Source organism: Anabrus simplex, chromosome 7, assembly GCF_040414725.1.
Source record: "Anabrus simplex isolate iqAnaSimp1 chromosome 7, ASM4041472v1, whole genome shotgun sequence".
NCBI classification, from domain to species: domain Eukaryota; kingdom Metazoa; phylum Arthropoda; class Insecta; order Orthoptera; family Tettigoniidae; genus Anabrus; species Anabrus simplex.
The window spans coordinates 156,675,048-156,693,644 of record NC_090271.1 but is presented as its reverse complement, the minus strand read 5'-3'; the positions used below and the strand labels follow the sequence as shown (position 1 = coordinate 156,693,644).

The window sequence follows — 18,597 nt, the reverse complement described above, 5'->3', positions numbered from 1 at the left end:
CAGGGATAATTAAATTGCATCTACGAACCATACTATTTTTACGTGAGATCAACTGAGACACCACATCTCCTTTTCAATAAATTACTATCGATACCATTCATTATCCAGAATCAATTCCAAGCTTTCAAGTCCAAATCATTCAAAGAAAAGAAAGAAAATAAATAAAATATTTTTTTAAAAATGAATAATTCAAAATTATTTATATCATAATTATATTAGCCTATCTCCTAAAATAATAACATCTAAATTGGATAATCTATAATTTATTTCATGATTCCAGAATCATAAAAGTAAATCTAATAATTATCATCATCAATTATCTTCCTCTTCTCTAACAAAGAAAAATTAAATTTAATTTAACTTCAGTCTGATTCAACTATTCTTCTCCATTAGTTAGGCGCATCACAAAAATAAGGGTAAGTTCTCTTGATTATAAAAGTTGAAAGTACATTTTCTTTCTATTGAAAAAACGTAGTATCATATTTTTAGGTTGAAAATAAGTCTAAGTCCCTAAGCTTAAGTAATCTCCATTCTAAATATACATATCTGTGTCCATCAGTTTTTGTTTCTTTATTTTTTTTAAAAAATGCTTATTTTCATCATTATCAAATTGATATTCTGTCATAAACACATGTTATAACGTTAGCAATCGCAAATAAGTTCCAAATATATATCAGCCCAAAATGGCTATTTCAAATATATATAGTTCTTTAAATGAGAAATATTGGTCACCTCGACCATGTCATTTGGTTAAAATATTCAAATAACACCTTAAAATTAAATGTAGGTATCGTGTAAAAAATAATTATAATCGTAGTTCAAATAGAAATTATACCTAACATGTTTTATGATTTACCAATATTTAATCAGGTATTAAGAATTCCGTAGGAATGCATTTGGTAACCTATTTTATCTAATTGTGGTAGAGATTTTAAATTATGGGATTGTTCTGTGAATTAAATTCATTCTCGACAACAAACTTCCAATAATATTCAGTACAACATTGATATATATTATCTATGAAGACAACAAGTTTCCCTTCTTTTATTTCCTACTTGGATATTTCCTTTGAAGACAGTTTATGGTAACCCATATACGAAATATGCGATGTATTTCATTGTACTCGTGTACCACTAACCCAATATATCTCGCATTACCATATTAATATTTTGCCGCATAATGCAAACATCACCATCGGCCCATAATACGCCGTATTTACCGCCAAAATTATCCGTAGACATATCTATCTCTCCATTTACCAATATTAATTACCATAATATATCATTGTTTACTCTCATAAACATATCACAGCGAATAATTATTCATAATTCCACATTAACATGCCACTCAAATCATAACTTCCCTACGTAAACATTTATCATTTCCAACATGACGGCAAATCATCTTAACATCACATAAATGTACTACAGTGGTACTCTTTTGGGTTAGATTTCATATATTATACGCATAAACACGTTAGCCTAAAAATGAAATGCACATAGGCCTATATAAATCAAATAAGTTAATATGTACTCACATTTCATCGCGTCGTATCAGCAAACACATATAGGTTATTCAGAAATCAACTATCTTCTTTAAAATATAAAATTGGGGTTACGTCTCTTTATATACGATGTTTTTGTCCCATAATGGTTGAAAATTACATTCTAAATCTCTCCTTGCTCAGTTATAAACATTCCTATATTATGGCATTGATTGTAAACTCTGGAAGAAATACCTATTCCCATATTAATTATAATAAGTCAACAAGGACAATCTCATTGCGAAGATGGCAACGACTGTGATTTTATCACGAAGAACTACGTAAAAACAACATATCAATGTTCACTACAAATACAACTACTATATTTACTGCATATTAATTTCAAGAAAATAAAATAACTCTTTGGAACTTATCTTGCGATCACTGACGTTAAATGACTGGTTTTGGCTTCGATGTTGTCATCTTAGGATTGCGTGGAACGACTCCATCCTTCGTTACGTCACCATCAGGTTGTAGTTTTGGGACTCGGGATAGTAGAAACAGCTGGGCGGTCTCCGTCGGATTGTCGGCTCCATCCTCGATTTAGCCTCTCAAGTTGTAGCAGTCAGTCATATATGAAAGAAACATTTCCAAATCGGGAATTAATTTCATATCCATACTCTTAGGAATGAGTATCAAGTTTGTATCTAAGATTCAGGTTTTTAGGACAGTAATTCAAGGTTAATTCTTTGCGGCAGTTTAACAGTTAAAATATATCAAGTTAGCTCTCTAAAAATCTCTTTTGTTCGGCTAATCAACCTATACTGCGTTATATTCAACTTGATTCCTCGTACGGTCTTGAGTCTATACACGGACTACTGTTCGGGTATTTTCTAACTCGCTCTTCACGATATTCGTTCGATTATATTTGATTTCCAAATATTCTTTCGCTTTGCAGGTTCTCCAGCCGGTAATTACTGCAATATCTTCCTTCTTCTTAATACGAAGATTGGCTTTTCTTCTCAAGGATAAATTTACGTCGTTTTTTGCGTAACAGAATTTTTTATTGTTCAGCTACTTCTTCTTTTTTAACAATTTTGAGAACTTTCTATTATTTTATCACGGCCGTATGGATCCTTTATAATTTTCCGTCTCAGTCCGTGACCTAGGCATATTTAATTCATAAAATAAATATCTTTGCCGTCACGTGCATGGCCTTCTTGAATATATACGTTCGTATAATATATACATTCCGAAATCACGGCCTATTTTACTTAATATATACATTCTTTTCTGACGTTATGGCCCAATTACGTAATCTTCGCGATCTCATTACCGTGCATGGCAAACTTATAATGTCGTATGACAACCTTTATTCCGATATCAGGACGATGAAAACGGTACAGTACAGATAAAAGAAGATGGTAGGTACGAAGTTCGCCTTCCATGGCTGATAGATCATCTGTCCTTAAGCTGGGTTCACACGGTGCGAGTAGACTCGGAGCGAGTGGACTCGCATGATGCGTGCGCATGTTTGGCCCGCCACTCGCATCATGTGAACAGTTCATGCGAGTCCAGTTGCCTGAGTTTGAGAGAAGCGAGTCAACTCGGACCGTGCCCAACTTTCTACAAGCGAGTAACAAATTCAATATGGCGGAAGGCTTGAAGACGGTGCAAGGAAGGAAGTGGAGCGATACGCAGACAATAATACTTGTACAATTGTACGAATCTGAAGAAGTGTTGTGGAATCCTAGGTTTCCCAGTTATAAAATAAACGATGCCAGGGATTCAGCGTTGCTACGGATTGCTGCAAAAATGAATATTCCTGGGGTAGGCGTCGAAGAAATCAACAAAAACTAAAAACATTCGTAGTACGTACAGAGAACTACTATTAAAAATTAAGAAATCCAAGAAGTCAGGCACATCACCCGAAGAAATTTATTCACCGACAATGTAATGGTTTTAACATCGCTGATAGATTCCTGAATGGAGTGATGAATACGGGATGCAATTTCACCAATTTGGTAAGAGTGTGATATTTATTTATTTATTTATTTATTTATTTATTTATTTATTTATTTATTTATTTACCGGTATTTATTTATTACTCCGTTGTCATCTATCATTTATTACAGGGCCAAAGAATATAATACCTACATTGTAAACCATGCAATATTACCGGGCTGAGTGAATGTTTAACAATGTATTATATTATTTGACACTTAATAATTGATACATGCGAACACACTATGATGCATTCTTTCAATGCATCATATATCGCATCCAACACAGCCGACACAAACGTGGGTATTGTAGGCTTTGGAACTCGATATAAAGATTCCAAAGATCTGAGACAGTCACAAGTCGCCAAGTACCGTAGTGTAACCTGGAGTTTCAGACGGCCAGTTGAAGCCGCTCTCATATTTGTATTGCATTTCTGTATTTGTACTTTAATCATCTGTAGAAGTTGATCGAACGGGATAGCTGTGAGTCTTAAGTGATTTTTAAATGTGTTTTCATCCCCCTCTAGAACTTCACGTAAAAAATGTGTCGACGCACCGAATGCACTACGTCATGCAATCCACTCTCGCGCTCACATTACATTTTCCTTTCTATTTATTTTCCCAACACTATTTACTAACTCTACAGTTAACATATCAGCAACAGCTGATATCCTTTCCCTTACGTCCGCCATCTTAATTCAGACGCGAGTACAACGTCGTGTGAACACCCATTACATGCGAGTAGCTGGCCAGAATAGCGATGGGCATTCCGAATGAAAACTATCGAATTATTCGATAGTCTCAAACTACCGTTTCATTCGATTGTTTTCAACAACATTCGATGTTTCATTCGGTCTATATGATACTGAATTCTCCTGCAGTTCGCTCAAAACGATAGTACGTAAGTCAAATGTTAAGGAAACGATAGGAACCAATGCAATAGTATTACGGTCTAGGAGAGCAACTATCGCGCGCGTATTTTAAACATTATCCAATGATGGTCCGTAAATATTATTCTCTCCATTACATGGGCAAAAAAAGCAGTCCAGCAGAATTCTGGAAGACACACAAATCTGCCATGGAACTCTTATACACATTGGCACAAAAATATCTCACAGTTCCTGCACCATCTGTTTCAGCAGGAATAATATTTTCGAAAGCTGGCCAGATGAGTGAAAGAAGAAACAGTCTGAAAGCAAAACATTTAGATCTTTTAATATTCCTGAACAAAAATCTTTGATTATAGGAAGACAGTGGTAGCCTAAGTGTCTGATTAATTATACTGCAAGTTTAACATATTGTTTTAGTTATCCTAACCTGTTCTATGTGCACAGAATGAAAACATTTGATCTAGCTACTTTATGTACTTTTTACCACGACATAAAATTAGTGACTGCACATATAAATGCTTATTGCTCTATTACATGTGTGTTTCATTTAGTTCGCGGTTTGGTTGTATTTTTTCATGTTAAAATGCAATTTTTTAAAATATAATGTAAGTATCTGAAAATCTATGACAGCTTTGAAGAGAGCTATGTTTAACGGCTGTTTGCACATGTATATTGTTTGACATGATACCAGTTAAATACCGGTAAATAAAAATGTATTTTACTGTACTTCCTCCTACGAAGAGAGATTGCCTAACCTAAAACTGACGAAGTGCACCATTAAATATTTCATATTAAAATAAGTAGGCCTATGTGGTCCCAGTGTCCATAATGTTAATAATGAGTATTCTATAAATTGTTCCTAATGATTAGCACAGATCTTGTGGGAGCCGAAGTTGCAAGGATCAGAGTAAATATAAGACCGTACACTGTAAAAAGCGTGCATATTGCAGTAATTAGTAACTACCGTAACGAATGTCAGCAATTCGGAAACCGAATGAAAACTATCGAATAAAAACATTCGGTTGTTCTCCTGGACTATCGTTTAACAATCGATAGCAGGAAACATTCGAAATGCCCATCACTAGGCCAGAAGATGCGCACGCATCATGCTAATCCACTCGCTCCGAGTCCACTCGCACCGTGTGAACCCAGCTTAGGAGAATTCTTCTCCCCTTCCAGGCTTTATAGTCAATAATGATATTAGACTGCAATTCTAAAGGAGTACTCGCGTTTGAATTAAGATGGCGGACCTCGTAAGGGAAAGGATATCAGCTGTTGCTGATATGTTAATTGCCGAGTTAGTAAATAGTTTTGGAAAAATAAATAGAAAGGAAAATGTAATGTGAGCGCGAGAGTGGATTGCATGACGTAATGCATTCGGTGCGTCGACACATTCTTTACGTGAAGTTCTAGAGGGGGATGAAAACACATTGAAAAATCACATTACGACTCACAGCTATCCAGTTCGATCAACTTCTACGGATGATTAAAGTACAAATACAGAAACGCAACACAAATATGAGAGCGGCTTCAACTGCCCGTCTGAAACTCCAGGTTACACTACGGTACTTGGCGACTTATAACTGTCTCAGATCTTTAGAATCTTTATATCGAGCTCCAAAGACTACAATATCCACGTTTGTGTCGGCTGTGTTGGATGCGATCGATGATGCACTGAAAGAATGCATCATAGTGTGTTCGCATGTATCAATTATTAAGTGTCAAATAATATAATACATTGTTAAACATTCACTCAGCCCAGTAATATTGAATGGTTTACAGTGTAGGTATTATATTCTTTGACCCTTTAATAAATGATAGACGACAACGGAGTAATAAATAAATACCGGTAAATAAATAAATAAATATCACACTCTTACCAAATTGGTGAAATCGTTTCTCGTATTCATTACTCCATTCAGGAATCTATCAGCGATGTTAAACCATTACATTGTCGGTGAATAAATTTCTTCGGGTGATGTGCCTGACTTCTTGGATTTCTTAATTTTTAATAGTAGTTCTCTGTACGTGTTACGAATGTTTTTATTTTTTGTTGATTTCTTCGACGCCTACCCAGGAATATTCATTTTTTCAGCAATCCGTAGCAACGCAGAATCCCTGGCATCTTTTATTTTATAACTGGGAAACCTAGCATTCCACAACACTTCTTCAGATTCGTATAATTGTACAAGTATTATTGTCTATATATCGCTCCACTTCCTTCCTTGCACCGTTTTCAAGCTTTCCGCCATCTTGAATTTGTTACTCGCTTGTAGAAAGTTGGGCACGGTCCGAGTTGACTCGCTTCTCTCAAACTCAGGCAACTGGACTCGCATGGACTGTTCACATGATGCGAGTGGCGGGCCAAACATGCGCACGCATCATGCGAGTCCACTCGCTCCAAGTCTACTCGCACCGTGTGCACCCAGCTTTAGGGCCATCATACGAGACAGCAGAAAAGTGGCTAGAAATTACAAAGAGAAAGCTTGACAGCAACGGCCTCTTATAAGAATATGATAAAGTTTTTCAAGACTGGCTTGATGAAGGGATAATAGAAGAAATTCCGGGTGAGCAGGCTGGAATCTGTGGGCATTATCTTCCTCATCGACCTGTCATCAAGAATTCTGCAACAACACCAGTTAGGCCAGTCTTTGATGCTTCCGCGAGAAGAGGTAACAATCCTTCCTTCAACGATTGTCTAGAAAAGGGTCCCAATCTCATAAAATGAATTCCTTCACTCCTCCTACAGTTCCGAAAGAAGTCAGTTGGGGTTATTGCTGATATTCGTAAGGCGTTTCTGCAAATTTCAACAGCACCAGAAGATAGAGATTTTTTTTAGATTCCTGTGGAGCAAGGAAGAAGTGAAAACCTATACGCACAATCGAGTAGTTTTTGGAGTGACATCGAGCCCTTTTGTACTGGCAGCGGTGATTGACCACCTTCTAGACCAAGCCTTTCTAGATGCTCAAGACGAAAAGTGACTGTTGGTATTATTAGACAGCTTAAGGACAGTTTTTATGTTGATAATTGTGTGACACGTGTCTCAAATGAGGAGGAGCTGGAACTATTTGTCAGTACTGCTCAAGAGGTTTTTTCCCAACACAAGCTTGAGCTCAGAGGTTGGGAGAGCACTGATCCTTTGCTTGAAGATGATTGTAAGTTGTCACCCGTCCTTGGAATAATGTGGAATCGCAAGGAGGATGTGCTTCGTTTGAATTGTTAGCCTATGAAAAATATTTCACAAGAGAAGATAACTAAAAGGATAGTGCTGTCTACTGTCCATCGGATTCATGATCCAATAAGATTTTCGGTACCCATTATGCTGCTGCCGAAGCTTTTACTACAGAAAATAAATGAGGTCTCTTGGGACATGGAAATACCTTTGGAAATTAAAACCACATTTGGAAAATGGCTTTCTGAACTTCGAGAATTACATCAGTTGGAGATCCCCAGAAAATTCCCTGAGGTATATATAGAACGTAGCCTTCACGTCTTCTGCAAAGCGATTATTATTTATAAGCTTCATTTTCCATATTGATTGGATTCAATTTATAGACAAGACTCATATCCATGTACACTAAATAGGTTTTAGTATTTTGTAACCATCACCACCACCTTTAATCACAAATATTTTAACATAACAATACTGCAATATATTTTACTTGCATTCTTCATTAGACATCTGGATGTTCTAACATAACATCTTTGTAATTTTGTTTAATGACTATAAATGTTATGTACTAGCTGATGATGGCCATGATAGGCCGAAACCGGTACTAGTGTAATAATTCATTCACAATAAATAAGTATTGATCGGTGAAACACTTTTCTTGTCTATAAATTTCTGCGAAGCGAGTCGAGATGCATATGCCGCAGTGGTATTTTTTACGTACGCATACGGAGTCAGGAGTTTACGTCCAGCTCCTTCAAGCAAAATCAAGAGTAGCTCCTTTGCCCCGGCCGACCATTCTTCGACTTGAGCTCATGGGAGCAACAATAAGTGCTCAATTGTTGTCAACTGTGAGAAAATAATTTGACGCTGAGTCAGTTTACTTGTGGACAGCTTCTACGACAGTGTTGACATGGATACAGCGTGAGATCCTTTGGTCAGTCTTCATTGTGAACAGGGTTAGGGAAATAAGACAACTGATTCAAAAGGAATCTTGGAGGCATGTGCCTGGTACAGTGAATCCTGCTGATCTTCCTACTCGAGGATGTGGGACAAGAGAACTTATAACCTCCAGATGGTGGGAGGGGCCAACCTGGTTGTACCTTCCAGCAGAAGAATGGCCTTCAGATTGCAGCGTCAGGAATGAAGATGAAATTATGCACGAAAGAAAAAAGAATGCCACAACCCTCGTCGTCACAGAAGATCCATTAATGTCAGACTGGTACTACAAATATTTTTCTTGACTTCACAAGATAGTGAGATTGATTGGTTGGATAAAATGGTTTCTTTTTAACTGTAAGTCTAAAAGGAGGAAAAGTGGAGAACTGACTTGTTCAGAATTGGAAGACTGCAAAAGAACAGTTATTAAACTTATCCAGAATGAGAGTTTTTGAGACCTTGAGGATCAAAAGCTGATTTCAGTTGTACCAATCTTGGACGAACATGCTATTTTGCGAGTGAATACGAGAGTATCAGAGAGGGAGGATAAATTTGAGTTTCGTCAGCCCGGTGTCTTGCCGGGGGATCACCCTGCTGTTCAGCGTCTTATTTATGGTGTTCATGTTCCGAATTGTCATGTAGGCCCACAGACTCTCTTGGGTATTCTCAGAGAAAGATTCTGGATCTTGAATGGAAGAAGAATCGTGAGATCATGTGTGCAAAAATGTGTTATTTGCAAGAGATATAAGAAAGAGAGACTATAGGTTTTTACTCCACCCCTACCTAAAGATCTCGTGAGGGATGCCAAGATTTTTGAAGTAGTTGGTGTTGACTTGGCTGGCCCGTTGATTGTGAGAGGTAATCAGAAGATGTGGGTATGTTTGTTCACATGCGCTGTGTACCGTGCAGTACATTTGGAACTGCTCGCATGGCTATCTACAGACTCTTTTCTTCCAGGACCACGAAGATTTATATCATGTAGAGGAAGGCCTTCGACAATTTATAGTGACAACGGAACAAATTTTAGAGGTGCGAGTAACATGATGGCTAAGCTTAACTGGCAGCAGATGGAGTCTTATTGTAGCATTCGAAGAATTGCATGGAAATTCAACCCTCCCACAGCCTCGTGGTGGGGTGGTTGGTGGGAGATATTGATCAGACTGATGAAAGACGTGGTTTGTAAAGTTTTGGGAAAATCTTCCCTGACATCTGAAGATTTAATGCCTGTTTTATGCGAGTGTGAAGCAGTTATCAATAGCCGCCCCTTGACTTCAGACACAGAAAATCCTGAAGACTTGAGACCAATGACACCAGCGATGATTTTGCAAGAAGCCCATGAGATAGGTGTACCGAATCTGAATGTGATAGGTGGATCTCAACTGAGGAAGAGAGCAGCCTATTGACTGCTATTGAGAAATGCACTTCGTCAGAGATTTCGAAAGGAGTACGTTGGCCAACTTCGGTTGAAACAGAAGCAGCATAACAAAATTTAGCAAAGGAGATGTTGTGCTCATTAAGATGGACAATCTTAACAAACTAGAGTGGCCGCTGGGCATTATCGAAGATCTGTTACCTGGGAAGGACGGTCGTGTAAGAGTTGTGAGGCTTCGTACGAAGAGAGGAGTAGTCATGCGTCCTGTTCAACGTCTGATCCCGTTAGAATGTTCCCTGTCATCAGTTTAAGAGACCGAACACAAAATTGATTCCTCGAAGAGAGAGGCAGACCTAGAGGCAGACCGTACTAGATGTGGAAGAGTGGTGAAGCGACCAGCACGGTTTTTGTAATGAATGAATGATTGTTGCAATTTTGTTGAATGACTGAAAATTCCAAGGTGGGAGAATGTCGGGATATTTGATGTGTTGGTGTTGGTCATGTTTTATTGTGAAGTGTCATTGTAACCTTAAAACAAAAGGAAATGAAGATCGATCAGTCCTTGTAAAAATTATAGTATTCGCGAGTCTAAGAATTGCATTAAATGGATTGAGATACCTAATTATTACACGACATATGATATGATATGTTCAAACATTAACATCATATATATACACACAAAAGAATGTATAAATTGTAAGTTTAAAGCATCATCACTGTGCCACAGAATAATATTGTGGCAAACAAGTCACTCATACCTCCCAGCATAAACCATCACTCCCTGTGAAATGGATGAATATTTCAGCATAAATAAAATGAAATGTAGGCCTATGCAATTCACAATTCTCAACAGCAGTAATTAGAGGAAGTTCTTTCCACATCACTACACTGAACAAGTCAAAGTAGAAAATGTTCCCCATCAAAGTTCCTTGCCATCAGTTTTCACAAATAATCCATTTAATAATAATAATAATAATAATAATAATAATAATAATAATAATAATAATAATAATAATAAATTTTTCGAGGTAGTGTGGAAAATCTTCCATAAGACACTTGTGAGGGTCCGCACTCAACAAGTGTGTGGAGATTCTTACCCAATAAAAACCACACACCCTTTTCCCACGAAGTTTGTCTCCGCCCGAGAGTCGCTCTCGCATTACTTCAGCACTGTGTTGTGCTTAATGCATCTTGTGTTTCTTCTTCCTTCTTCTGCTTTACTGTCTGTTGTAATCATCCAGATCCTTCTTCTTCTGACGCGGAATAATTTCTACGTAGACTGCCACTTGATCCCAAGACCCTTGATATCACATCTTTACTGACACGATGCCTTCTGGTGTCAATTCTCCCTGCATACCTTCTAAGCATCTTCTTTGTGGCAGCCAAGGATCTTGCACAAAGAAAGTATGTAATGCTGACAGTGCAGTAAGGATAGGTTTCGTTTACAAATTCCGCGTCACACAAAAGCACAAGATGACAGCAGTGGGGTTAGGGTCGTTCAAAGTTCCGCTTGTCAATAGCATGTGGCTAAGTCTCAACAAGATTACAGCTGTGAGGTTAGGAATCTTTCACTTTTTCAAAATTCCGTGCCAAAACAAGTGCATGAGGTTAAGACCTGTCAAGATGGCAGCAGTGAGGTTAGCCATGTTCACTTGTTCAGAATTCCGCACCGACCTGTCAAGATAACAGCAGTAAGGTTAGCCATGCACAGTTTTCAAAATCCGCATCAAAATAAGTGCACGAGTTTAGGACCTGTCAAGATGATGCCTGTCAGGTTAGCCACGTTCACTTGTTCAAATTCCGAACCCATGTGGCCAAAAAAGTAAGGTTTGGCCCTGTCAAGATGGCAACAGTGAGGTTAGCCGCATTCACTTTTTCAAATCCCGCGCGCACGTGGTCAAAAAGTAAGGTTAGGACCCTTCAAGATAGCAGCTTGTCAGCTGTCACTTATTCAAATTCTGCACCCACGTAGCCAAAAAGTAAGGTTAGGACCTGTCAAGATGGCAGCTGTGTGGTTATTCACGTTCACTTGTTCAAATTCCACGCCAAACAAGTGTATGTGGTTAGAACCTGTCAAGATGACGCTGTCGGGTTAGCCACGTTCACTTGATCAAATTCCGAGCACCCACGTGGCTAAAAATGTAAGGTTAGGACCTGTGAAGATGGCAGCAATGAGGGTAGCTGCACCCACGTGCTAAAACAGTGAGGTTAGCGTCTTTCATGGTGATAACTGTCATCTTGACAGCTGTCAAGAGGACGTGGCCACGTTTGTAAACAATGTGACATCACGGTCACGTGGTCATGACATCATGGGGTCAATGACTTGACTGGGGTCAAAGACCTCATGGGAAAATGCTGAGTCAGCTCCCATTCAGCACCCGCTCAGCCCCTCTACTCCTCTGCCAGGTTTGAACTCGTGATAGCTGCCTCTGTGGATCAGCGGTAGAGTGTCGGCCTCCGGATCCCAAGATAGCGGGTTCAAACCCGGCAGAGGTAGTCGGATTTTTGAAGGGCGGAAAAAAGTCCATTCGACACTCCATGTCGTACGATGTCGGCATGTAAAAGATCTCTGGTGACACATTTGGTGTTTACCCGACAAAATTAATTAAATCTCAGCCATAGACGCCCAAGAGAGTTTCGGTTTACTCGGTCTGCCATCTAGTGGGGGCCTAGAGTAAAACGGAACGTCGAAATTGACGAGCAGACAGCCAGATGGCGTCAAATTGAAATGTCTGCACACGGTAGCTGAGGCCATACGATTATTATTATTATTATTATTATTATTATTATTATTATTATTATTAACTCGTGATATTGGTATCCCACGGCTGGTACTCTACACACTGATCCACAGAGAAAGTTTTACCTACAGGTAAATAGTTCTAAACATTAGTAATTAATGAGCAAATTTCTTACTTGTGGTAGTCTTTTTTTCTTCAGCCTTGAGCTGTTTGTAAGCCCAGGTCAAAATACCATAGGTAATAGGAAACCTCACACAATACAAGGTAATGTGTTCTGTAAAAGCTATGTTAAATACTAGACTGTGCCTTTGACCAGCACAAATATACTTCACCAACAAGGGATGGCAACATGTAAATTTGTGTATTAGGTACTAATTAAATGCACCCACATAATGTTGATCTTCAAGTACAACATCATTAAATTAAACATCATTTACAATTTTACAATATATTTTAATGACAAATATTTTTAAACAATTTTATATCATAACTTGGTGATGCTGAGAACTTCTGGAAATTTATTTTGCTGAAAAATTGATTCACAACGTAGTTATGATATTCTAGATTTTTTTTCAGTATATAATATAGATATGTTTTTCTGGTGGAAATTTTATGTTCCAACTTCAGTCACTGTCCTATGGGTTCTTTGCCGTTGCAGCAGTACCTGAAATGTATGAATAACAAAGGCATTACAAAATACTATTTCTGAAATATATGCTTGTTTACTATGAGACCATGCGTGTTTTGTAAAGCATTTTTCAATTCAAATAAGATGATTTTTGGTCTAACATATACCAAGAAAGCAGGTTGGTGTACATTGATAGACCATATTGTAGTTTCAGGTAGGCAGACATATGCAGATAATGTTATCATCCATAGTATTTTACTTTTTCGAATGCTGAATTACATCACTGCTGCATTCTACTTAGAGATCATATACGCATGAGAAGTATGTGCTATATATGTTGGTCAAAATAATTAGTAGGAATACATTTCAAACTTAAGAATCTAAGGTGGTGGTACTGGTGGTGGTGATTATTGTCGTAGGAGGAAGTAGAGGCGGGTGACCTTCCTCTCTGACAAAAGGGAAAAATGGAAGAGATCTGAAATTTCTAAGAGTGGAGTATCAGAGAAAAAGGAAAGAGACACGAAGGCCGTGAAGATGAAAGACTCGCCATGCAAACCTAAAACCTTCAGTGTTGTAAGAAAACAAGAGTTGTCCTTTTGAAGGTTGGATTGAAAAGATAAAGGTAAGGAACTTTGGAGCCAGACTTATTTATGGGACCTATGGTCACCAACCCACATTTCCAAGATGAAAACCCCTGGGGGTTCCCAGTTTAGTTTCATCTTACAACAGGTAGGGCATACTGTTAATGTATTCTACAGTCTCCACTTACAGGGAGAGCTAGGAACGAGGATACCACCACATAAAAGGACAAACAGTATGACAGGCTAGTGTGGGCAGAGTAAGCAAAACATAAAGGAAAGACAAGGACAAACTCCACATGTTCACAGATTGCTACCTTCATGCACTTGTCTTTTCCAGCTTCAAGAGGACAGGATTTGTACTCTTTCATCATCACATTATCATCTTGCACATTTTTCAGCCCCAGACCAGGTCTGGTTGGAACATAGGCCTCTCCATTCTCTCCTGTCTTCCCACCACTACATCTGTCATCACTGGAACAGTGCTCTTCTCTCTTCTGAGCACTCTTCTATATCCGTTTCCATCACCTATACCTTCTTCTCCTTCTTGGTCATTTTCCATGCATATGTATCTTCTTGGGTATTATATTATCTGACATTCTCTTCATGTGTCCATACAATCAGAGCCTTGCTATCTCAGTCTTGCCCTTGTAAGGGCTCTTCTTGTACTTTCTTTGGATATTTTCATTTCTCATTCTATCCAATCTCGTTACTCCTACACTGCACCTCAGATAATTCATTTCCCATCATTAAAGGGGCTAATCTACATAACTCATTTTTTCTTAATGTTGAAAATATAGGACAAGGAGAAAGCTGGGCTGATGGGAGAAAGAGGGAGAGACAGGCCGTAGAAGATAAAAAACACAGGACAAGTATAGAAAAAGAATAAGAAGAAGAGTGTACGTCTAAAGACGCTTGTTTTTATTCATTCCCTTTACTCTAGGTATGTTTACATGTATCCATGTTCGTACAAACAACAATCTAACAGCAGATATGGCTACTTTGCTGGCTTACACTGTATCTTAAAGCTGTGCAGGAATGTTGCGGTTGTGGGTTGGACATCAAATGTTCTGAATCTTGCATAACACCACACTTATACTGAATGTCCACTTCAGCTGGTAGGGGGCCTCATCTCTGCATGTTCTTCTTGTATTATTGTACACCCATTCTCATGCAGCTGAAAGTTCTCTGCTCTATGTGGGATTGATCACTGCTAAGACCTATTTCTTTGACCTGGATATTCTAGTGACCCAATTTGTTCCTCCATTTCTGACGTTCCAATGTTCCCTCCAAAAATGCATTCTAGACTGGACACTTCATAGATCTGAGTCACAGAACTGCGGCTTGGTGTCCATAAAGTGGATGGCGGGGATCCGTTTTCTGCTTCCTCCTCTCCAAATAAGCAGAAAATTCTCTCGGGATCTGAGGTGATGCTATTCCTTTAATATATACAGTTTTCATACAGGAGTTTGTATCGGGCATCCAGACATGATCCTTGAAGCGATATGTGGAGAGGCAGACACACTTAATGCTAGGGCTAAGGTTCTTAAGGTCTGCAAGTTGGCACCCCAGTTCCTATGTTAGTTTCCTACTATTGGCACAATGTTTTTTGAGATGACCCTGTGAAAGTGCTTATGAAAAGTGACAGGAAGTGTTAACCCTTAAATGCGCAGCATTGCATATGTGCAAAGGAGATTTTGTAAGCTAGCTATGCTTACTCTTTGAAGGTATGGTAATGTTATTTCCCCTTTGTATATTCTTAGAGATGTGCATTTGCATGTGCCATGGATTTAAAGTGGCTAGATGGCACTAGTGAAGCAGTAATGCTCTCTCTTTGTTATGCATCTCTGGATTCTATATCTATATCTTCTTTGACAAGGCAATGTTTGTGTTAGTTCTGATGAATGTAGCATCATCTCGCAGTTCGCTTCGAACAGTGGTAGTGTGTGGTTCTACTTTCCTAATTGTGTCGTGTGCGACAAGTGCAGTATTCCATAGTGCAAGCATTACGGTATATGTATGGCTCTCTTCAATAGTGGGGGTGGCAGTACTAACCATTCACCGGACACGGACGTTTCTGGTAATACTGATCATGAAGAATCAGTGCGGTCAACCAATAATAGTGACATCACACCAGCTCTCAGTGGTGAAAACTCTTCATCCACTATACAATCTGACAAGATTGTTATAACTAATCTGATTTACTACTATTCAGGACACTGCGGTCTGTACGTAATCTATGTTGTGTCAGCTGATGAGAAAAACAGTGGAAATATTCATCCCATGGCACTTGGTAGGCTCTTCTACGATAGTAAAATTGTAGGTATAATATCTATCAAACCGAAAGGTGCAAAGCGTATTCAAATTCTGTTTGACTCAGCTGACAATGCCAACATTTTTCTCACACACCCCATTTTGACTTCTCATAAACTTAAAGCTTTCATTCCGGAATGCAGCTTGTATCACATTGGATTAATTCGGGGAGTCGATTAGAAATTAACTGAGGAGGATATTATCAAGTACATTGAATCCCCCGTTCCTATAGTTAAAGCCCAACGGCTCAATCGATGTGTGTCGGTTGATGGGTAAGCTAACTTTGTTCCTACGGGAACGATAAAATTAACCTGTAAATGCCAAACTTTACCTGAATTTGTTAATATTTTTCATGTAATACTAGAGGTTCAGGCATTCATTTTTTGCCCTATTTTGTGTGGGAAGTGTCAACGATATGGGCATACAGCCAAAAACTGCAGAACAAAATACCCAAGATGCGGTAACTGCTCTAAGACTCCTGAATCTCACACATGTTCTGATTTAATGCGTAAATGCCTACATTGTGGGCTGAATCACAGTGTAGGATCCGATAGATATGAAGTTCATCAGCAACAGATCGCAATCAAGCGCATGACGTGTGTGGACAATATTTCCTTACAAATAAATTTCAAACATTGCTGCAACCGATAATCCCATTGGAATTCAATATTGCATTAAGTCCCTGTACAATAAGAAAAGTACTTCACCAAGAACGGATTATATATCATATGATTAAATGCTTACCACCCAAAGCTAAAAATATCCTTTTTAAAAAATTTGACCTTGTATTAGAATTTGGAAATATACCTATAGAGTGGAACTATTTCATTTTAGTACCTATAAAGAAACCTGGAAAACCAAAACATGATCCAAATAGTTACAGAGGAATTTGTTTAAGTTCTTGTATCAGGAAACTGTTTCAAAAAATTTTACTAAACAGAATAATGTGGGCTTTAGAATATTATGAACTTCTACTGAGATACCAATTCGTATTCCTCAAAGATCGCAGCACAATAGACGATCTGAATATTTTATATGTAGCTATACTATTGGCAAAATCTAGAAATCAACACAGTATTGCTGCTTTTTTAGATATTAAAGGTGCTTATGACAACGTGAATATTTTCATCTTACTCCATAAACTCTAACAACTCGCCAAAGCAATTGCTGTAATGCATCTGTTCGACTGCCACAAGGTAATATTTTGAGTCCCATTAGGTATATTTTGTATGCTGCTGATCTTGAAAAAGAAACTGTAAAACAGCTTGGATAATACAATATGCAAATTATATAGTAATATACTGCATTAAAAATACTATAGAGGAATGTCGGATTGCTATTGAGAAGACGTTAGAAGTCCTTCAGACATGGACTATACAAAATGGTTTAGAGGTAGCACCGGCTAATAGTTCATTTCTAATATTTACCGAAAAACATATATATGATCAATCACCCATTAGATGCGGCAAACAGGAAATCTTCGTTAAACAAACCATTCAGTATTTTGGGGTAGAAATAGATAATAAGTTATCTTCTAAAAGTCATAATGCAGCGATATGTCGAAAAACAGAACAAAAAATACAAGTATCAAGATCTTTAATGAACAGAACATGGGGAGCTGACCCATATACTCTTTTATAACTGTTTGTAAAAACATTATAAGGTCTGTTTTTGACTATGGTAGTCAGTTTGTAGATGTGGCCTCTGAGGATCAAAAGAGAGATTAGACAAAGTACAGTATAGAGCTATTAGAATGATTACAGGTACCATGATCTTGACTTCCACAAATGCTTTACTAGCTGAAGTTACTGAACCACCATTACATTTGAGATATAAATATATATCTACTAAATATCTTCTCAAGAAAATGGCCAGATATCAACATACGATCCTTCCCAAGCTGAAATTATTAGCAGAATATTATGGAAATGGAAACATATTACAAGAAAAATAGCCAGCACTCCTATGGGCATATGTTCAATTTATATATTTATGACCTAATGTAGTTCAAACATAAACTCACTCTAAGTACTCCATAATGTTAGCAGTGAATATACAGTTACCCAATATTATATGTACAAAGTTAAACAATGACAGTATTTCTGAGAATATAAACGGATGGATAACAAGTAAGTCATTAAGAATTATTTTGGATCTATTAGCCCAACTTAGCACACTGGGACGAAATGCTTGCAATCAGGAATGAGTTAGCTGGAAAATTTATAATGTCCAATAACGGACCAACTATATTGGTATTACATCTGATGTTGGAGCCACTTTTTGCTCCCCTCAGCTGCAATTATCCACAAAATTGATATTACCTCTTATGGCATCTATATACACTGCTAAAATATTTGCAGTTCATCAAGTGTTAATATATAATAAATATTCAACTATCCAAAAAGCATTCATATAATAAATATTTATTGCAGCTAATAGCCAAAATAGAGCATGATACAGGCAAGGAAAAAACGAATATAG

At 37.9% G+C, this 18,597-nt stretch overlaps 1 protein-coding gene across 1 annotated transcript in view; it reads right to left on the bottom strand.

Annotated features, from left to right (window-relative positions):
• Positions 1 to 13,058: 13,058 nt before the first annotated feature.
• LOC136877387 (putative leucine-rich repeat-containing protein DDB_G0290503) overlaps positions 13,059 to 18,597 on the bottom strand; it is a 199,999-nt gene continuing 194,460 nt past the window's right edge. Inside the window, exon 12 of the mRNA XM_067151385.2 lies at positions 13,059 to 13,261. The gene's annotated coding sequence lies outside the window, so the exon portion shown is untranslated. The remainder of the gene's footprint in view (positions 13,262 to 18,597) is intronic.